The sequence below is a fragment of the Lissotriton vulgaris genome, chromosome 5, assembly GCF_964263255.1.
Source record: "Lissotriton vulgaris chromosome 5, aLisVul1.2, whole genome shotgun sequence".
Classification (NCBI taxonomy): Eukaryota; Metazoa; Chordata; class Amphibia; order Caudata; family Salamandridae; genus Lissotriton; species Lissotriton vulgaris.
Genome location: NC_141693.1, coordinates 83,543,932 through 83,566,584, shown reverse-complemented (window position 1 = coordinate 83,566,584; position 22,653 = coordinate 83,543,932). Strand labels below are relative to the sequence as shown.

At 45.3% G+C, this 22,653-nt stretch overlaps 1 pseudogene; it reads left to right on the top strand.

Annotated features, from left to right (window-relative positions):
* Window positions 1–16,099, top strand: part of LOC147710261 (DNA replication licensing factor mcm5 pseudogene) — an 89,798-nt pseudogene extending 73,699 nt beyond the window's left edge.
* The last annotated feature ends 6,554 nt before the right edge of the window (window positions 16,100–22,653 follow it).

Here is a 22,653-nt window from a genome sequence, read left to right as displayed (position 1 = left end):
AATGCGACTATGCTGCGGGATGTCCACGGCTTGTGCCATGTCAGCACAGGAAAGTGAAAACACAAAGATTACTTTGTAGCACAACTGGGTAGTAATTCAAAGAAACCGTTTACAGATAGATTCAAGCTTGAAAAAGACCTATTTCAAAAATAGGTAGGTTTTCCCGACACTGCAGTTTTCCGGAAACGGGAATGAAGGCGTTAAGGTTTGTATGATATACTACTCGAGTGTCATGATATAAGGCCAATCAACGTATGGGCGCCATGTAGCAGGGTTTCCGTTCTCCCACAGAACTGTGCACAGAGATCTAGAACCTGGGTGAGTTAGGATGATCCAAAACTCACCTTTGTTTCAGAAATCCCCTTACCAAGCTAGCTACAGTGTCTCATCGGTAGTAGTAACTTATCAATGACTTACACAATCCAGAACATGAACTTAGGGTACCTCAGGTATCGTGGAACACATGAACACTCTTTCGTTATATAATCATTACAAACCGAAACTGGGAGGCAAAGAACACACGTGCAAGTTTGAAATGTTTATTTTTCAATGCAACATTCTCAAACGCAGTATCTTGTATAATATCAACATACATATTATAAAAATCAGAGTTAGCAGCATAGTCACTAATCCATAATAAGCAAAAGGTGATAGCATGTTATGATGCAAAAATCTATAGAATTCTGTATCACCTATATTTCGCGCACCCTAATTAGCATATTATATTATATCTAAGAAGGTCTCATCTGGGTGCTAGCAGGGCGGACCCATACCTCTAATTCTCAGTAGGAGGAGATCACATCAACAGCTACCAGCTCTCTGCATGCGAAGCATCAAGTGTGTTGATTCATTCCCTGTAACTGTATCTTAAACCCGCGTAGAGCCCAATGTTGGCAGCAACATTATTTGTGTTATGTCTAACGTGGTGCGAGGATCAGGCCTTCAGCAACCTTGTGTTAGGTTATTCTTAGAGTGTGCAGTTCTCGGTGAACAGACAGTTGTACCAAGTGTACCAAGCACGACTGATACTAGAGCAATAACATATTATTCTCAAATAAATCACATCTTTCGTCTAGGTTGAAAGCTACAATAACAATTAGGTGTCGTGTGCAAACTCAAGCTGAAAGAAAATATTGCGTTTAAACATTTAATAAGCTCATGCTAACTTAACACAATATATAGAAACGTAGTAACCATATGACAAAGCCTCTTCTTTGAACAAACGTTTAAATACCTTGAGACTCTGCGTTTGAAAAAAAGCATTGGCAATGCCAGTAACTCTTGCCTACGAGAGCTATTGGCTTTTTCAATGCTTTTAGCCACGTTGCACAGAAGCTGGGCTGCTGTGCAACGTAGGTAAAAGTTGTAGAAAAAAGTGCTACGACAAGGCCAGCGCTGGCTCCGTCACAGTGTTTTTTAAAATTCTGGCTGATAATGGAGGGAGGAAAAAGCAACATGAACAACATGAGGTGGGAGGGGAAAAGGCAAGAAAAACAAGTGGGGGGAGATGACAAAGCAACAGAAACAGAGGTCCGGTAGGGATAAAGCAACACAACCAACGGGCTGGAGCCAGAGGATAAAGCAAGACAAACCATATAAAGCAACACAAACAATGAGTCGGTGGGGGCTATCAAGAAACATGAACAACAGGCGGGCGCATGGGGGATAAAGCAATAATGGAAACTACATCAATCTGCACTTGATGCATGTTCCAAGCAAAACAATCATATGCATAGCCAAAAGATCTTGCTTTTTGGAGCTTATAAGTGTTTAGCCATGCAACACTAGATGTTGTTTAATGAAGGATAGTGTGCTGGATAACTAAACACTTATAATGTCCCAAAGACGAGACCTATTGGCTATGCATTCCCATTCCTCTGTAGCCTCCTTTTTATGGGCCTGTATGAGAAAGAGAAAGTTGCGAGCCTGCCAATTGGCCCTGATGCTGTAAGCAAGATCGAATTTTACGTACATTAACTGGCCCCAGCATAAGTGACACTCGAAGCTCACCATGATTTTAAATGTTCCTAAATGTTTTTATACTCTGTATTTGTCCATTTTTATGGGGTATTTGATGAAAATGTGCTGTTATGATCTATTTTAAAAGAGACCGAATAAAGATTGACTGGACTTGAATGGACAAATCTGTCAATTTGGGTGATTACTTTTCCGCGACCTGTGTGCTGACATCACAAAGCGTGCTTGACAGCAGAACAAGCAAAGGGGTCACTGACAGGATTGCCTTGTGAGGGATGCTTTTAATTGCGGTCCTCTCCCACATTTACAATTCGACAGACATGCTACACATGCTTCGTGCAGCGCAGCATGTCTAAAGATAGCGATCAGCTTGGGCAATGATGCATTTCAAGCAAGGAAGCCTGCAGTCCTCTGAGCAGGTTGGATAGAGCGGGTGAATTAGGATCAACTCCTGCCCCAATAGTGAATCCTGATAGGCTACCAGCAAGGTTCCTCCAGTCTTTGCATAGATGACGGCTCACGTAGAAGATTCAGCCATGGCACAAAGTCTTTGATTAGAAGAGCTGGATGAAATGCATCATAAAAGTCAGGTGTATGTTAATGAGCGAGGATGTGCAAGACGTTTTACAGTGGGTGTGCGCTTCTTGGTATCCAAAGACAGATGAAGAGTGCAATTTTTTTTTTTTTTATAACATAGGACTGCACGTTTGTCCTCAGAAGGATGAAAGGCAACGTCATGCTAAAACGGGCAAATCGAACAAATATCAGCAGTAGTCCCCTTGACCTGTATCTCATTGTGGGGTTTGCTGCTGCTCAGCCTAAAGTGATCGCGGGGATAGAATTGAACGTGATCGCGGGGAGGGGGAAAAAGTGACGTGGCCATGCTGGAAGAAAATGAAAGTGAGCGGCTGGCCGCGCGGCTGCGAAAGTGATCGCGGGGAAGGAATTTTAAGTGATCGTGGGAGGTGGAAAAAGTGACACGGCCTGCGGCCATTAAATTGAAAGTGGTCAGATGGCGCCCGGAGAAGCTGCCAGTGGGAAGAGCTGGACATGCTCTATGGTGGGGGAGGAGGAGGAGCATTTGAAAGGAAAGCCTGGATCCAGCCATGCTTGGAATGCAGAAAGCCATATGGCGGCTGCGCGCGTTGCCGCAAGCTGGTGGCAGCACTTTGAAATGCCAGTTACTAAATGTCTCGCAGAGCAGCGCATAGACTGGCTCAGTGAGACCTAAAAACAGGAAGCGACATCGGCAAGTGCTGGGCAATTAGAGGGCAGAAAATATGATTGACAATTAAATCAAGGAATGGTAAGCAATGGATAGGCTAAAAGCCCCTAATAGTAAGCAATACCCCTCACAGCGGCAACACATTCAGTGTCGGTAGGCAAGACCTAAAAAGAGTTCTCCAAAAGTGAGCAATGAATGGATATGTCAGCCAATCAAAGGATGGTGAGAAGGCTATGCTCCAAGGACAGGAAAAACGAAAGACGAAAAAGGTAAGCCACTGAAAAAGAAGCAAGCAAATGAGTGTCAATAAAGCCACGCAATAGTAAACAATGGGAGGGCTGTAAGCCCCTGTTAGTGTCTTGACAAGTCCATACAAGGTCTTTTGCTCCCAATAACCTTGCGCTGTCTAGTAGGCTCGGCCTAAAACTGGCACATTCTATAACTTTAGCACTTTTTGCCAATCTTCCCCTACTTTGAAACGATGAACCTAATGTTGATGTGTCTGGTGTCTGCTAAATGTTTATGCATATTTGTCAAATGGTTCAAAAAGATTTTTATTAAAAAATGGAGACATTATATTTTCAATAAAAGTCAAATATAAATTTACATCAATAATAGATTGTTATTAATTAAGGGAAAGAAGGGAAGTAGCAACAAAAATCAGCGTGCGGTCCATCATCAAACGTCTTGTTCGTATCATCTGGCAACAGGCTCTCGTTCCACATTTCATCAACTAATGGAAGCTTTCTCCTGATGACACACCTATCAGAGAAATTACCCAGTAATATCCAATTTTGGGGATACACAGCTTTAGAAACAATTATGTAGTATAGGCTCTGGCTTCCACTCCAAATTGGAGGACCGTCCACCCTATCTGGAGATGCTGTCATGATCACAGGGATCTCTCTGCCGCAAGTGCACCCCCACTAACGTAGAGACACTTTTAACAAAGCTGAGTAGCAAGCATGAAGCCATGCTGTTTGACCTGATGCTTTTTTCAGAAACAATTTCCAAATCCCAGAGACTGTTCATGAAAAAAGAAACAATTACGCAGTGACTTTACTCTCTGCTCAAGGGGGACATTGTTTATTTTCCCTTGTTAGGTCTAGTATGGCATGATTGGCAGATTTGCAAAAGGAATATATGTACTGTAACGATCACCCTAAATTAGCACGGTCTGCACAATGCATCAAAACCCTTTGCTGGATAGGTCTCTGCCATTGACTAGAAGCTCCATTGGTGGTCAAAAACAAATTAGCCCCCCTCTAAATGATATGGAGGGAATGCAGGATTAGCCGGTGAAAGCTCCTGTTTGGGATGGGTTCGTTATATCTAGGGGTGGGCGGACATCTCCGTTCCGCCCACGGAATGTGCGGAGATTTGCCCTTGCGCTAAGAAGGCGGAGATTTGAGGCAAATCTCTGCACATTTGGGGGCGGAACGGAAGTTGGCCGCCCACCCGCCACCCGCCCGCCCCCGCATCCTGCCCACTGTATTAAATTATATTTAAAAGCCTAAAATTACATTTAAATAAAACTTACCCTATTGCGGGCGCATCCTTGCCCATTTCAGCTTCATCTGGAAACTGCGCATGTGTGGGAGCCTGCGCATGCGCAGTCCTGGCGAGGAATGCACAAGATATATAGTATGTAATATTTATATGTGATCTATCTTTACACTGATCTTCCTTTAAAATTCAAGGAATGTAATGATTCATGCTATATGATCTTATGTGACCTGATCTTGTTTTAATACCTAAGGGATGACATTTTAATGTGATGTAATGTGATCTTTCCTTGTGATTGAGGATTGGTTGCTTATGTGTACTACAAGTGTGAATATGTATTTTCTTTCACTTTGCTTCCTGTTCTTATTATTGTTGTCTGAAGGAAGGAGATTTGTTATATCCTGTGTCTCCTAGTTCCTTGCTGCTCATCCCGTGTGAGTGTGAGGTAATAGAATGTTCATGAGTGCATGGTTCGGATGAGTGGTCAGTTGTTTTGAGTGGGGCCGAGCAGCAGGTTGCTGTTCCCGGTGGGTCCTTTACCCTCTTACCTGCAACTAAATAAACCTACATAATCTACACTACTGGCTACTGGACTGATTACCTACAAGAACCCTACTTCATTTCCAAAAAGGCTCCCGCTCCATCAAACCCTAAATGAGGCCCTAAGATACCCTATGATCTATGGTGACAAACACAAATTGCCAAGAGAGTGAAAGTTTGTGGAACTGATCTGAGTTAGGACAGTCAGATGACTCCCATGATGCAGGATGATTTAATCTAGAGGCGTTCAAAATGTTCGTGTGCTGGGGGATTTGGGCAAAGTTCCCAAAGTTCTGAACTTGGCAAAGTTGGAAAGTTTTTTAACTTCTTTTCCGGCAAAGTTATTTTTTTATTATTTTCTATTTTTTTCTCCAAATTTTTGCATGTTCCATTTTCAGCATGATATGAGAAACTATTATATTTCTGTTTTACTTATAGTTAGGAAAAAACGAAGTCAGAAAAATAGAGGAGTTCTTGTAGGATCATTGTCTGAAACCTGTTCCTCGCATTCACCCATCAGAAAAAGTCCAGGAAGTTTCAAGAAGTCCCGTGACTTTCGAAGCCCTACCTCACTCAGGGCCTTATTTATGAGGCCTTGCAACAGTTTTGTGCTTACAATGCGTTTTTTTAGTGATGCATTGGTGGCGTAAAACATGACTCCTGGTGCGACCTATTTACAAAGTGACGCATCTAAGCTTAGATGCAACACTTTGTAAACCCCTGCGCTACTTTATACCTGCGTCAGGTATAATGTATGCAGGGGGGCCGTTCCCACGTAGGTAAGCCTTTTAGGGTGCAAATGCCACACAAACGTACGCCTGCTTCACATGTGAAAGAACACATTGCTGGAGTTGCGTCATTTTTGTGACACCCTCCAGCAATGCGTCACTTTTGCGCCTGAAGATACGTCAGAAATACTGACGTATCTGTAACTCCTTGCGACATGGTGCGTCATATAGTAAATATGACGCATCCATCATGTCGCAAAAAGGGCGCACTGAGAAGAGACGCATCACTGCTTTCACGCAGCCTTGCGTCACTTCTCATAAATGAGGCCATCAGTGTTTGACAGCTACGAGATTGCTTCCAGTCCTCTCAGGGTAACATAACAAAATAATACTTGGACACACTTCAAAGCTCCCGCTGGAATGTGCCACTGACATGTATGGGGGTGGTCTTTCGTCACACCAACTCCAGGTCTTGCTGTGGGAAACCGAGAGGACGCTGCTCCCATGCAGACATTGCTGCCGACAAATGCAAACGATTGTATGTGAGCTTTCAAAAAAAATGTTACATTCCATATTGGTGAATCCATTTTTTTGAAGAGCTTTTCTCGAAATGTAAAAGATGAAGACATTGGCCAAGTGTTTGAAATCCCCTTGCCAACTTGTTAAATGCCTTTTAGAATGAAAGTGTTTCCAACAAGTCGTTTTTTTCTGTAAAACTCACGTGGACCCATATTTGTCTTGCATTCTTCTCTCCCCCCACCCTGTGCTCCTCCTTGACATGTTCTGCAGTGCTTGATTTGCAACAACAAAAAAACATAAGTGCCAGGGCCCAAGGGGTTTCTTGTGAGGGCTCCAGTTCTCTGCGCGAGGTATTATCACCAGTTTCCACCACCAGTGCCAACCCCCGGCTGGCAGACAACCCCCCCCCCCCCCCCCAAGTACATTTTGAAACAATTGTGCCAAATAGTGAGTTTCAAAATGCATTCTTCACATATATTTGCTAAGAAGCTGTCAGGTCACATTACCCCGGGACGAAACATGTTGGTGATATGTCTGGATGCAATATCAACAAACCCAGAGAGGCTCCTGAATGCTGGTCAGGTGACACTGTGTGCAGCACAGGGTTTTAGTTGACATGTTTTAAGTCATGCCCTTTATTACATACACCACACCTCTTGGAAAGTATACCTAGTTAGGCTTCTTTGGCCACACCCCTTTTAGAATCTGTTTCATTCCAGTTAAAGCACTGCTGCCCGCTGGTTGCAGGAATTTTCACATATACTTAAACTGACCATATATTATCAATATCTCTTCAATCAGCCCATCTGCTTTTTCTGCGAGATTTTAATCTGTGGACTGATAATCCCAATGCTATTGAACATTACTCAATATTCCTGCCAAGTGCCAACATTTAAATCTTACTCAGCTTGTTTCTTGGCTCACCTCATCTGAAGGAACACCCTCTCGACTTGATGCTCGCTCAGGGATAGCCTTTGGTATGGGCCAACTGGGCCCATGCCTGGCAGTGGTTACAATTTGTAAAAAAAATAAGTACTGCGGCTCTCATCAGCAGGCAGCTTGCACCAGCCCTCCTATATCTCCTGTTAGCGCGCGTAAAACAGTACCAACTACTAATCATGAAAGCGGGTAGATGATGTGGTGTAATGGTCAGAGCTGCACCAGGATTGGATAGAGCGGGCTCTCCCAGCGCTCCTAAGAGCACAGGGGGCCTGAGCTTTCTCTAATCCAGCTGTCTAAGACAGTTAGCTAAGAGAACTCCAAAATGTGCATGGCTGGCTGGCTGGCTCAAGATGGCCGGCCAAAGAGACATGCACATTTTAAACTGCACAGCTCTTTGCTGCTGCCACTCGGCAGCACTGGCCCCACCCTGTCCTGACAGTTCAAGACGGGTGGCTGAAAAATAAAATGGTAATAAATTAACTTTATTAATGTTTTATTTTTCAGCTCTGGGGCTGGTGGGGTGATGGTCCTCCGCCCAAATGGAGGAGCCGCCCCTGCCTGGGTCTTAATGTCTTCACTGTGAAGTCTTGTTGTTAGTCTTCCTGGATGGATTACAAGGCAGCGCTCGCTAACCTACGCTGTACAAGCCCAGTCAGGCCACAGCGCACCCACATAAAAGCAGTCTGGAAAGGGCCTGGTCCCAACTCTCTCAAGCTAGCTGTGCACTCTCTTCAGTCGTCTACACCCACAACTGGAACTGATCCCAACTCCAACACAAACTATTTGAACTCAAGCTCTCTGATGCCTTAGACCTACCTACCTGTTTAGCTCCAACCAGGTACTGGGTGCAGCCAAGCTCCTTCGGCTCCTTGGTAGACAGCCCAGCCGGCCGCTGCCAAACCGGCTGGTAAAAAACAGGAACACTTCTGGCACAAGAGTTATAATCCTTCTTCCAGGCATGGCCACCCACTACAATAAAAAACGTACAAAGAAATGATTTTAAAAACACTCCCCACTTACTGTCAACATCACATCCAAATGGTTCTAATAAAACAAAGGAACTTTTCTTGTCTTTCTAATCCTTTGGCTTGCAAGAAGATGAGAATCCCTAAACAACGTCTCCGCTCTGATTCCAAAATGAATCCAAAATTGTAGGAGTTCTATAGACATTTAAGAAAAAGCATTGGCAAAGCCAAATAGGTCTCGCCTATACAAGAGCTATTTGCTTTGGCAATGATTTTTTGCCATATTGTACACCAGTGTGGCTCCTGCTCAGCATGGGTAAATGTTAGTGGCGTGGAGTGGGGGAGTGCAATGTTGTAGAATGAATTTGTTGGAGTAGAGTGTTGCAGTGTGGAGTAAGGTGATCAGAGTGTTGTAGTGTTGAGTCAAGAGGAGTAGAGTTCAGTGGTTCAGTGGCAGAGAGTATTGTAGAGTGCAGTGTCATGTAGTGAAGTGTCAAAGAGTGGAGTGGAGTGGAGTGGAGTGGTGCAGCGTAGCATAGAGTGGGGTGGAATAGGATGGAGTGAGTTGGAGTGATTGCAGTAGGGGATTGTTTTGGATTGGATTGGGCAGAGTGCAGCGGGACAGACTGTTTTGGATTGGAGTGGGGTAGACTGGAGTAGGACAGACTGGCGTGGGGCAGATTGTTTTTGATTAGAGTGGGGCAGATTGGAGTAGGATGGATTGAAATGGGGCAGATTGTTTTGGATTGGATTGGGGTGGATTAGAATGGGGCAGATTGTAGTGGGCCGATTGTTCTGGATTGGAGTCGAACTGTTTGGAGTGAAGCAGATTGTTTTGAATTGGAGTTGGGCAGCGTTTTTTGGATTTAGTGGGGAAGATTGTTTTGGAATGGAGTGGGGAAGATTGTTTTGGAATGGAGTGGGGCAGATTGTTTTCGATTGCAGTGGGGCAGATTATTTTGGAACGTAGTGGAGTAGATTGTTTTGGATTAGATTGGGGCAGATTGAAGTGGGGCCGATTGTTTTGGGTTGGAGTGAGCTAGATTGTTTTGGATTGGAATGGGACAGATTGTTTTGGATTGGAGTGGACCAGGTTATTGGAGTGGGGAAGATTGCAGTGGGGTGGATTTCAGTGGGCAGATTGCTTTGGATTGGAGTGGGCATATTTAAGTGGTGCCAATTGTTTTGGATTGGAGTGGGGCAGATTGTTTTGGATTGGAGTGGGGCATATTGTTGGAGTGGGGAAGATTGGAGTGGGGCAGATAGTTTTGGATTGAGTGGGGCAGATTGCATGTGAATTGGAATGGGGAAGATTGGAGGGGGGCACATTGTTTTGGATTGGAGTGGTGAAGATTGCATGTGGATTGGAATTAAGCAGTTTGGATTGGGGCAAATTGTTTGGGATTGGAGTGGGGCAGATTGCTTGTGGGTTGGAATGGTGCAGATTGGATTGGAGCAGATTGTTTTGGATTGAGTGTGGCGTATTGCATGTGGATTGGAATGGGGCAGATTGAATTGGGGCAGATTGTTTTGGATTGGAGTGGAGCAGATTGCATGTGGATTGGAATGAGGCAGATTGGATTGGGGCAGATTGTTTTGAATTGATTGGGGCAGATCACATGTAGATTGGATTGGGGCAGATTATTTTGGATTAGGGTGGGGCAGTGTTATTCAGATTAGAGTGGGGCAGATTGTTAGAGTGGAGGAGATTGTTGGAGTGGGGCAGATTGTTTTGGACTGGAGTGGGGCAGATCACATGTAGATTGGATTCGGGCAGATTATTTTGGATTGAGTGGGGCAGATTGTTTTGGATTAGGGTGGGGCAGTGTTATTCAGATTAGAGTGGGGCAGATTCTTAGAGTGGAGGAGATTGTTGGAGTGGGGCAGATTGTTTTGGACTGGAGTGGGTTGGGTTGGGAGGATTGGAGTGTGGTGGATTGGAGTGGACTGGATTGGAGTGGGAGGTTTGATTGGAGTGGGCTGGTTTTGATTTGTCTAGGGTGGACTGGATGGAGTGGGGTGGATTGGTGTGGGGTGGATTGGGGTGTATACTGCATGATTATGGGTTAAAGCATCACTTCAGAAATTACACGTAATAAAGAAACAATGTTGCTTTGCAATAAAATAATCCTCACCTTTTGAGAACAGTGCCCACGAGCAAAAAAAAAAAATACATGAGTGCAAATTAATAAAAGAAGTCTTGGCAAAATAAATGAAAGTTAACTATAGCAAATAAAGCTTTGCAATTTTGTTTGTCCTGCTGGGCATGTTTTACCAGTCACACACGTACTGTTTGCAGGGCCACTAAAAGTTAAACAGAACAAAATAATACCTCAATCACTTTGGGAGCAGAGGACCCTGATTAAGTTGGATCAATCAGTGCTTGGTCCCTCGTCCACAGAGAGGAGCAGAAATGATGTTAGACCTGCCTTGACGAATTGAGAGGCTGTAAAGAAAAGTGCCATGCAAGCCAACAAATGGTAAGCAACAGGCGTGCTCCAGCATATATATATATTATTTTAACAACACTGTCTCGCAAGCAATACGAATGTGCTAGCACGTGATCTTGCAGGTCTGATGCTAAAAAGATGTCCAAACATTTCAGAAAAAGATGTATTTTCACCAAATGGATAGTTAAGCCTTTCCCACACTACAGTAAACAAGCATTAAAAATGCAATAGTTTAAGTTAAAGCCATTTGCTTTGCTATACAATACCATTAGCAAAGCAAATGGCTTTAACTTAATCAAAGGTGAGACATATTGCATTTTCAACGCAATAGGTCTCGCATTTACGCGAGTTTGAGCTATTGGCATTGTAAATGGCAATGTCTTTTATTTATGTTTTGGTTTTTAAAATATAAATAAAAGGCATTGTCATTTACAATGCTAATAGCTTAAACTCTGGCAAAAGTGAGACCTATTGCATTATAAATGTTTGTTTAAAGGACGTCCCAGAAACTACTTCCCTAACCTACCAACCTTCAGCAATAGGACAAAACTGCAAGCTTATCTTAAAAAGACATTTTGCAGCTGGTCCCACATTGTTACCTCAGGAGAGCTAAAACGAAAGGTCTACCCCAACACTACCAGCCTGTGAACATACAGAAGTATGTACCCACTGGGTTAGGCATAGTCTCTTGTCCTGCAGAACTAGTTTGCGCTATATAAAACTCTAAACAACAAAGAAAATTGACTGACCCTCTGACTATTCATAGAGAAGTCTGAAGTGATAGCTTTAACTGACTGAGCTTTCCCAGCTGAACAAAGCATTTTTATCATTTAAGTTATGTGCATTACACATTATATACAGTTAGTTGCATGTGACAGGCTAACAATTGTTCTTTCTAGCTACATGTGTGCTTCTGCTTCTACACTCACTGACCCCTCTCTCATTGTTCTCAGGATCAGATGCCATAACTTTTATATACTTTCACCACTGCTCCCCAATCGGTGAACTGCTCATGAATGATAAATAAACGTATTTATTTTATCTGTGCAGCACATCCCAGTAACTCACCAAGGAATGCTGCACAGATAAGAGGAGGGTCCGAGTCCTCCCGACAAAATTTAGCAAGGGCGGCTGGGGGAGGATGGATTCGGTGGGGGAGGGGGTTCACTTCTCGCTGTCAGGCTTGCAGTCATACCTGCAGGAAGAACCGATCCCTTGCTACAAAGCAGAAGCGTGGACATCGCTTGTCACAAAACGAAAATGCTCTTCGACCCGCTCCATGGAGGCATGCACAGGCTTGTTTGGGCATGAATTGTGCAACAGAGAGCCATTATTCAATTAAAAAAGTCAATTAGCTAAAAAAAAAATAGGGAAGGCTGTTTAGAGTTCTTTTTTTAGCGGCCAGTGTGACAATAAACGCTGACAGTCGCTAAGGATGGTTCAATACTCACACATACTGTTGTGCTTCCACGTGATACTTTCTGCCTGCAAAGCTGTGTTTAGTAAATAAACCCTGTCAGTGTTTATCAGGTCTATAAAAGTATCCCCATGTACAAAGCATTGCGTGGCTAAATTTCGTATCACTGTTTTGTTGTTATCCTATAGCCTTCTCACCCCATCCCGCCCCTTCTTCCCTGCTGTGCCCATCTCTCAGGCGCTGTCCTACTGGACTCCCCACCAGACCCTCAACTGGTTGCCCTTGCCACGTGCCTCCCCGGTCTCGGTCAGGCGGCTCTTCATCATCATGACGTCACACACAGCGCAGTGTACTTCAGTAGTAAAGGCTTAAGTCCTTCCTATGTTGTTCAAGCAGTTCACGTGGTTAGCATGACTAATTTACTACAATATTTTCTCAGCTCCTTAAGCATTTTAAATGAGTCTGTGAGGTCCCAGAGTTCTGTCAAAGTTATCATTCACCGCAGAGGGTTTTTTAGGCTTCAAACACCAGGCTTCCAAGCGTATGAATGCTGACATCTGGGGTAATGTCTTCACCCGGGATATCCATTAGTGTTTGTCATCAGGGTGGTGGGGTTTTACACTAAGTGTCTGCCTTTGTTAAAATAAAGTAAACAAAAGCAAAGCGATAAACCGAGACGATTTAAACAACCGGGTGAGAGCACCTCAAAGCAAGGAAGCAGACTTTCAGGCGCAGTCTAGCGTTCGAGATCTCTGTTCGGATGGAAAAATAATTTTTAAAAACATGGCTGCTGGGTGTTTTGCCTAGTATAGACATGATGACATTGGCCTGTTTCAGTCTACCATAACCACTTCTTGTTAAAATGCTAGAACACAATGTTGCAATTAACAAAATGCAGCCCCTGTGAAATCCCGGCAGAAGAGAGGTCAGGGAGGGGTCGGAATAAACAGAACGGCGTGAAAGCACAGCGGGAGAGAAGCCAGGGAGGGGGTGGAACAAACTCAGTTCGAAGTGTATAGGCGAGCGCAGACAGTGCAACACGAAAAGTCTGCACATGCACTCTGCAACATAGTAAACAAAAAAGTTCCACGAGTAAAGCTTAAAACCACCTTCTCACGCCGCCAGTAAAACATCCAATCTCAGTGGGCGTGGCCTAAGGCGGACAGGGTGGCAACCAGGAGGGACTAGAAACCCTCCTGTGCAATCAACGAAGCATGTTCAGCATAATTAGTGATGAAAACCAACGCACGCCAATTACAATTGCAGGCGCAGCAGATACACGACTTCTGGAACCGTATCGATTACAAGAAGCCTTCGCATGGCGAGAGTAGCGCATGCGCGCTGCTAACGCCAGGCGAGACCTAAAAACATGGAATAGCCTGCTTTTTAGGTTTCGCCTGTCGAAAGCTGCGCAAGCAGTCTTTCACGCAGGCGAAATCTAATGACTTACACTGTGTGGCTTTGTTCCGCCCTCTCTTTCCATTGGCTAGCTCCATAAATGGAGGCTAGCCATTGGAAGAGAGATCTGCTCGTCATTCTGCAAGCAGATCCGTGGGCATTCCGGCGATTTTTAGGCTATTCGCTACGTCATGCGACTGTGGGCGTGTTTTTTTTTTGGGGAGGGAGGTTTTTTTTTTTGTCATTCCGCCGACCTCCGCCGGAAGAAGTCGTCTTTGGTAAGTGCTTGCTGTCCTGTCTTCCCCCGCCCCCTCCCGCTGTCCATGTGTGCCCGTTCCCGCCCCCCCTCCCGCTGTCCGTGTGCCCTTTCCCACCCCCCCTCCCGCTGTCCGTGTCTCCGGCATTGTAAATGCTTGTTTTATGAGGTTGTGGAGAGATCCGTAAACGAAACAATTAGCCGAAGAGGAGGGGAGTGAGGTGCAGTACCTCTGAAGACAATACAAAATATTTTTCGGAAAAACGAAGATACAGCTGGCGGCTTCTAGCTTAGTCGCTGTGGGGGAACTAACATTGTGTGCGAGTCTTTCCGTTTCAAGCCGCTGTTTCTGTGCCTGCAGTCTATAGTCATGTCGGGCTTCGACAGCTCCAGAACGTCATCAATAACATCGTGGTGCGGCCGGGGCTTGAGGGATATGCCATGCCGCGCAAGTGCAACACGGAGCAAACCGGGCGTCCCAAGTGCCCCCTCGATCCATACTTCATAGTCCCGGGCAAGTGCAAGTGCGTGGACTTTCAGACACTGAAGCTGCAGGAGTCGCCAGATGCTGTGCCTCACGGAGAGATGCCCCGCCACATGCAGCTCTACTGTGATAGGTATCTCTGTGACAAAGTGGTTCCAGGCAATCGGGTGACCATCATGGGCATATACTCCATCAAGAAGTCTGGCATGACTTTGAGCAAAGGGCGTGACCGAGTTGGCGTGGGCATTCGCAGCTCCTATATCTGTGTGGTTGGCATCCAGGTGGACACAGATGGCGCAATCCGCAGCGCTGTAGGTGCCGTGACCCCACAGGAGGAGGAAGAGTTCCGCCGACTGTCCTCCCGGCCAGATATCTACGAGACCGTTGCCAAGAGCATAGCTCCTTCCATTTACGGCAGCGCAGACATCAAGAAGCTCCCGGAAGAGACTCCCTGATGGGCTTACTCGCCGTGGTGACATCAACCTGCTGATGCTGGGGGACACTGGTACGGCCAAGTCACAGTTGCTGAAGTTTGTGGAGCGCTGTTCGCCTATTGGGGTGTACACCTCTGGGAAAGGTAGCAGTGCTGCTGGTTTAACAGCTTCTGTGATGCGTGACCCGGTGACACGGAAATTTATTATGGAGTGTGGTGCCATGGTTCAGCAGACAGAGGAGTTGTGTGTATCGATGAGTTTGACAAGTTGAGGGAGGATGACCGCGTGGCCATTCACGAAGCCATAGAGCAGCAGACCATCTCTATTGCAAAGGCTGGCATCACTACCACCCTGAATTCACGTTACTCGGTTGTGGCTGCTGTCAACTCTGTGTATGGGCGCTGGGATGACACAAAGGGTGAGGAGAATATAGACTTCATGCCCACCATCTTGTCTCGATTCGACATGATCTTCATAGTAAAGGACGAGCACAACGAACAACGGGATATGGCCCTGGCCAAGCACGTCATGAATGTGCATCTGAGCGCCTTGACCCAGGCCCATGCTGTGGAGGGAGAGATAGAGCTCAACGTGCTCAAGAAGTACATTGCGTACTGCTGAGAGCGATGTGGACCCCGACTTTCTGCTGCAGCAGCGGAGAAGCTGAAGGACCGGCACATCCTGATGCGAAGTGGGGCCCGGGAACATGAGCGGGAGAGTGACCGGCGATCCAGCATCCCCATAACTGTCAGGCAACTGGAGGCTATTGTACGGATCTCCGAGTCCCTCAGCAAAATGCGTCTGCAGCCCTTTGCTACAGAGACTGATGTCGACGAGGCACTGAGACTGTTCCAGGTTTCCACGCTGGATGCTGCCATGTATGGCAGCCTCTCTGGTGCTGAAGGCTTCACCACAGTGGAAGACCAGGAGATGCTGTCTCGGATCGAGAAGCAGGTGAAGCGGCGGTTTTCTATTGGCTCGCAGGTGTCTGAGCACAGCATTGTTCAGGACTTCATCAAACAGAAATACCCGGAGCATGCAATTTACAAAGTGCTGCAGCTGATGATGCGACGAGGAGATATTCAGCATCGCATGCAGCGCAAGGTCATGTACCGTATCAAGTGACCTTACAAACATTCAGCCTTTGAAAGAACGGACTTGGCATATAGACTTCTGGCTGCAGTGTCTACTGACATTTCTGAGCTTCAAGTAGACTCACTTGTGAAAGGCTGCCCTGACGAACGCTTTCTCACTATTGCTTGTTAAATCAACTCATAAACTGCACCTATCCAGGGTTACTATTCAGGCTTGGTTAGATTCGCCCAGTAAGTGATGGTGACACATTTTCAAAATACTGGGGGTATTGGTCAGTGGAATGCATACAACGCCAAAACAGGCGAATTCTGATCATATGATTCAGCTATATGATGGAACATCAAGACTCTGGTGCTCATGCCATCGCTGGGTGCAGCTCGACCTTGTATCCCTTTGGTTGAAGGATGGGCAGGCAACCAATGTTCAAAGGAGTACTGCTTAGAAGATAGTTGTCAGATACAAATTCTCCTATCCTATTTGAGCATAAATGTTTTGTACATAAGCTGAGAAATAAAAAAATAAAGTAAACATTTTTTTTAAAAAAAAGTCTTACAGTTATGTTCATATGCTTTAAAGGCGCTTTCCATAGTTGCACAGCGCAGAATGTTCCCCTCTAATGGTTTGGTCGGGCCGTGGAGTGGTTCTATTGCAGCTGCATTGCGCATGAGCAGTAGTCGCCATCTTTGTTCTGGCTCGATCTAGGGACAGATCGCCACACTCCATATGCTGTGTTGCATTAATGTCTGTGTACGTTCTTGCCAGTGAACTAGACCTGCCTTTGTCTGCTATGTCTCTCTTGTGACTAAATTAACTATTAGCGCTGGCCTTCGTTATTCTGCATCTGGTGCATGTAGCATCTATTCCAGGAACTTTTTTTTTCTCTGACTCTGCATTGACTCAGGGTTGTCATACTTAATTCTTCATCTAGTACATGTATTATAGTAACTTGTTCTTTTTTTGTTGACTCTTCGCACTGACTCATGATTGAGGATTCAAACAGATTAGTGGAGAGTGGGTGAAGAGCTTCATAGGAAAGGGTGTAATAATGTTTCTACTTCTGAGGTTTCATTTAGCTATTTAAGGTATTCTGGGAGTTGTTTTCGTTTGAGTGGCAGGCCGGATACCAATGGTTTGTTCAGAATAGCCAAGCACTGGAAACATGGCTGTGCTTGCTTCCCTGCCCCCTCGCTGTGCTTGCTTCCCTGCCCCCTCGCTGTGCTTGCTCTCCTGAGTGTGTGTGTGTGGCTCTGGGTGGGTGTGTGTGGCTCTGGGTGGGTGTGGCTCTCTCTGTGTGTCTGTGTGGGTCTGTGTGGCTCTGTTGGTGTGTGTGGGTCTGTGCATTTTTGTAAATGTAAATGTAAATGTATTTGAGCTTATATAGCGCACAGCTACCCGCAGTGGGTTTCCCGGCACTTGCTTAGGGAACCCGTCCTGGTATTGCCCTGTGAGATAGCCCCGGCAGGGTATCCACAAGGTGAAAGCCAGGCATCCCCCGCGAGGGGCCGTTGTGGAGATTAAGCAAGCTATTGCCCAGAGTCGCAGAGTGTGAACCCGTGAGTCAAGAAGGCACCGGAGCGAGAATTATCGAGTCCATGGAATTTTTAGCCCAAGACCCGCCGAGGCGGGGAATTGAACCCTGGTCCAGGGCCGATCTCAGCTTCCGGGTCTGCCGCCTCTAACCCCTGAGCCACACTTCTCCTTGTGTGGCATTTGCCAGAGATTAAACTATTGGCATTGTAAATGACAATGCCATTTATTTATCTGTTTTCAAAACCAACACATAAATACAAATTTTGTCATTTGCAATGTCAACAGCTCAAACCTTTCAAAAGGCGCAACCATTGCATTGTAAATGCTTGTTAGCTCTGAGGTCCGCCGCTTTACTGATGAGTTTCTGCAGACTTCTTAAACCTCAACTTTTTCTCAGGCTTCTGTTCTCTGTTTAATGCTAGTGCCTTGACACCCTGCTTCTAGAGTATTTGTTGCGCTATGCAAATGCAAACATCAATCTCTCAATAAACCATGCTTTCCTCATCTAAAGTCTCTTAAACTGAGTGACACCATATATCAGGCAGATAGCTCAGTATTCTGAGTGAGTCTGGGCATTAATAGAAGAACAGGTGAGTCTAAGTATTAGTACCGAAAGAGTGATGAGTGATTTAATTCTCATCAACAGAGATTGAGTGAATATGAATATCATCATGATCTAAGCCTGAGTGAACATGAGGATTATCAACAAACCTCAGCAGAGCTCTGAGTCTACATGTTATTAAGAGAAAAGCACTGAACCTGTATGTTATCAACAGAAGAGCACTGACTGAGTTTGCATGTTTTCAACAGCAGAGCACCAAGTGGCTCTGTATGTTATGAAGAGCAGAGCACTGAGTGTCTGCATGTTATCATCAGCAGAGCTCTGAGTGAGTGCATGTTATCATCAGCAGAGCTCTAAGTGAGTCTGCATGTTATCATCAGCAGAGCTCTGAGTGAGTGCATGTTATCATCAGCAGAGCTCTAAGTGAGTCTGCATGTTATCATCAGCAGAGCTCTAAGTCAGTCTGCATGTTATCATCAGCAGAGCAATGAGTGAGTCTACATGTTATCATCAGCAGAGCACTGAGTGAGACTGCATGTTATCATCAGCAGAGCTCTGAGTGAGACTGCATGTTATCATCAGCAGAGCTCTGAGTGAGTGCATGTTATCATCAGCAGAGCTCTAAGTGAGTCTGCATGTTATCATCAGCAGAGCTCTGAGTGAGTGCATGTTATCATCAGCAGAGCTGTAAGTGAGTCTGCATGTTATCATCAGCAGAGCTCTAAGTCAGTCTGCATGTTATCATCAGCAGAGCAATGAGTGAGTCTACATGTTATCATCAGCAGAGCACTGAGTGAGTCTGTATGTTATCATCAGCAGAGCTCTAAGTGAGTCTGCATGTTATCATCAGCAGAGCTCTGAGTGAGACTGCATGTTATCATCAGCAGAGCTCTGAGTGAGTGCATGTTATCATCAGCAGAGCTCTAAGCGAGTCTGCATGTTATCATCAGCAGAGCTCTAAGTCAGTCTGCATGTTATCACCAGCAGAGCACTGAGTGAGTCTGCATGTTATCATCAGCAGAGCTCTAAGTGAGTCTGCATGTTATCATCAGCAGAGCAATGAGTGAGTCTGCATGTTATAATCAGCAGAGCTCTGACTGAGACTGCATGTTATCATCAGCAGAGCTCTAAGTGAGTCTGCATGTTATCATCAACAGAGCTCTACGTCAGTCTGCATGTTATCATCAGCAGAGCACTGAGTGAGTCTGCATATTATCATCAGCAGAGCTCTAAGTGAGCCTGCATGTTATCATCGGCAGAGCTCTAAGTGAGTCTGCATGTTATTATCAGCGGAGCTCTGAGTGAGACTGCATGTTATCATCAGCAGAGCTCTGAGTAAGTCTGCATGTTATCATCAGCAGAGCTCTGAGTCTGTATGTTATCATCAGCAGAGCTCTGAGGGAGTCTGCATGTTATCATCAGCAGAGCAATGAGTGAGTCTGCATGTTATCATCAGCAGAGCTCTGAGTGAGTCTGCATGTTATCATCAGCAGAGCAGTGAGTGAGTCTGCATGTTATCATCAGCAGAGCTCTAAGTGAGTCTGCATGTTATCATCAGAAGAGCTCTGAGTGAGACTGCATGTTATCATCAGAGCTCTAAGTGAGTCTGCATGTTATCAGCAGAGCTCTAAGTGAGTCGGCATGTTATCATCAGCAGAGCAATGAGTGAGTCTGCATGTTATCATCAGCAGAGCTCTAAGTGAGCCTGCATGTTATCATCAGCAGAGCACTGAGTGAGTCTGCATGTTATCATCAACAGAGCTCAAAGTGAGTCTGCATGTTATCATCAGCAGAGCTCTACGTGAGTCTGCATGTTATCATCAGCAAAGCTCTAAGTGAGCCTGCATGGTATCATCAGCAGAGCACTGAGTGAGTCTGCATGTTATCATCAGCAGAGCTCTGAGTGAGACTGCATGTTATCATCAGCAGAGCTCTGAGTGAGTGCATGTTATCATCAGCAGAGCTCTAAGTGAGTCTGCATGTTATCATCAGCAGAGCTCTGAGTGAGTGCATGTTATCATCAGCAGAGCTCTAAGTGAGTCTGCATGTTATCATCAGCAGAGCTCTAAGTCAGTCTGCATGTTATCATCAGCAGAGCAATGAGTGAGTCTACATGTTATCATCAGCAGAGCACTGAGTGAGTCTGTATGTTATCATCAGCAGAGCTCTAAGTGAGTCTGCATGTTATCATCAGCAGAGCTCTGAGTGAGACTGCATGTTATCATCAGCAGAGCTCTGAGTGAGTGCATGTTATCATCAGCAGAGCTCTAAGCGAGTCTGCATGTTATCATCAGCAGAGCTCTAAGTCAGTCTGCATGTTATCACCAGCAGAGCACTGAGTGAGTCTGCATGTTATCATCAGCAGAGCTCTAAGTGAGTCTGCATGTTATCATCAGCAGAGCAATGAGTGAGTCTGCATGTTATAATCAGCAGAGCTCTGACTGAGACTGCATGTTATCATCAGCAGAGCTCTAAGTGAGTCTGCATGTTATCATCAACAGAGCTCTACGTCAGTCTGCATGTTATCATCAGCAGAGCACTGAGTGAGTCTGCATATTATCATCAGCAGAGCTCTAAGTGAGCCTGCATGTTATCATCGGCAGAGCTCTAAGTGAGTCTGCATGTTATTATCAGCGGAGCTCTGAGTGAGACTGCATGTTATCATCAGCAGAGCTCTGAGTAAGTCTGCATGTTATCATCAGCAGAGCTCTGAGTCTGTATGTTATCATCAGCAGAGCTCTGAGGGAGTCTGCATGTTATCATCAGCAGAGCAATGAGTGAGTCTGCATGTTATCATCAGCAGAGCTCTGAGTGAGTCTGCATGTTATCATCAGCAGAGCAGTGAGTGAGTCTGCATGTTATCATCAGCAGAGCTCTAAGTGAGTCTGCATGTTATCATCAGAAGAGCTCTGAGTGAGACTGCATGTTATCATCAGAGCTCTAAGTGAGTCTGCGTGTTATCAGCAGAGCTCTAAGTGAGTCGGCATGTTATCATCAGCAGAGCAATGAGTGAGTCTGCATGTTATCATCAGCAGAGCTCTAAGTGAGTCTGCATGTTATCATCAGCAGAGCTCTAAGTGAGCCTGCATGTTATCATCAGCAGAGCACTGAGTGAGTCTGCATGTTATCATCAACAGAGCTCAAAGTGAGTCTGCATGTTATCATCAGCAGAGCTCTACGTGAGTCTGCATGTTATCATCAGCAGAGCTCTAAGTGAGTCTGCATGTTATCATCAGCAGAGCTCTAAGTGAGCCTGCATGTTATCATCAGCAGAGCTCTAAGTGAGTCTGCATGTTTATCATCAGCAGAGCACTGAGTGAGTCTGCATGTTATCATCAGCAGAGCTCTAAGTGAGTCTGCATGTTATCATCAGCAGAGCAATGAGTGAGTCTGCATGTTATCATCAGCAGAGCTCTAAGTGAGTCTGCATGTTATCATCAGCAGAGCTCTAAGTGAGCCTGCATGTTATCATCAGCAGAGCTCTGAGTGAGTGCATGTTATCATCAGCAGAGCTCTGTGTGAGTCTGCATGTTATCATCAGCAGAGCTCTAATTGAGTCTGCATGTTATCATCAGCAGAGCAATGAGTGAGTCTGCATGTTATCATCAGCAGAGCTCTGAGTGAGTCTGCATGTTATCATCAGCAGAGCTCTAAGTCAGTCTGCATGTTATCATCAACAGAGCTCTAAGTCAGTCTGCATGTTATCATCAGCAGAGCACTGAGTGAGTCTGCATGTTATCATCAGCAGAGCTCTGAGTGAGCCTGCATGTTATCATCAGCAGAGCTCTGAGTGAGCCTGCATGTTATCATCAGCAGAGCTCTAAGTGAGTCTGCATGTTATGAAGAGCAGAGCTCTGAGTGATCAGGCGCAGCCTTCTGGGGGAATTTGTTCTGAGGAGCAGAGTTGAGTGTCTCTGTGTATTATCAATACCAGAGATCTGAGTGAGTCTGTGTACTGCTAAGAATTTGAACCCTTAGAGAGTCTACAGAGTAACAAACCAAGTGAGTCCGAGCATCATTAGGAGCAATACGTGGTATTACTAAGGTCAGTTGTGTCTGCCTCTTATCAGAGCTCTGATGTAGTCTGTGCATTATCAATAGCGAGATTGGACCTCTGGGTAAGTCTGTGTGTTATCCGGAGCAGAGCTTTGAGTCAGTCTATGTATTATCATATTATCTGAGTGAGTGGAAAGAGTTCAAATATTTTAAGGATGCGCTTCCATGAATATATTTTGATTATGTCTCTATTCTCATTCCTGGCACTCAAGATTTAATGTTGGCATGATGGTGTCAGCAGGGATTTCTGGAACTAATGGCAACCCAATGTGACTCAAGACATTAAGTTCTTGTTCGAGAAATGGTGGCCATACCCCGATTCATTTTGGAAGTGTGTATTTTGTATTTTACCTTATGGGTGTTTTACAATTCATGTCAGGTTTCCTTGATATCAGACTACATTTGTGGCTATCATTTACATTAGGACGGGAACCCTCGGACCACACTGGAGGAAGTTTGAGGTTTTCAAACTGCGAGGTTCAAATCTTGTCACTGACATCCATAAAGCAGTAACCGTTTGTAGTGGACTGGCCCCACGTGTTCAGGAGACATAGTAGAGGTGAGTTTCT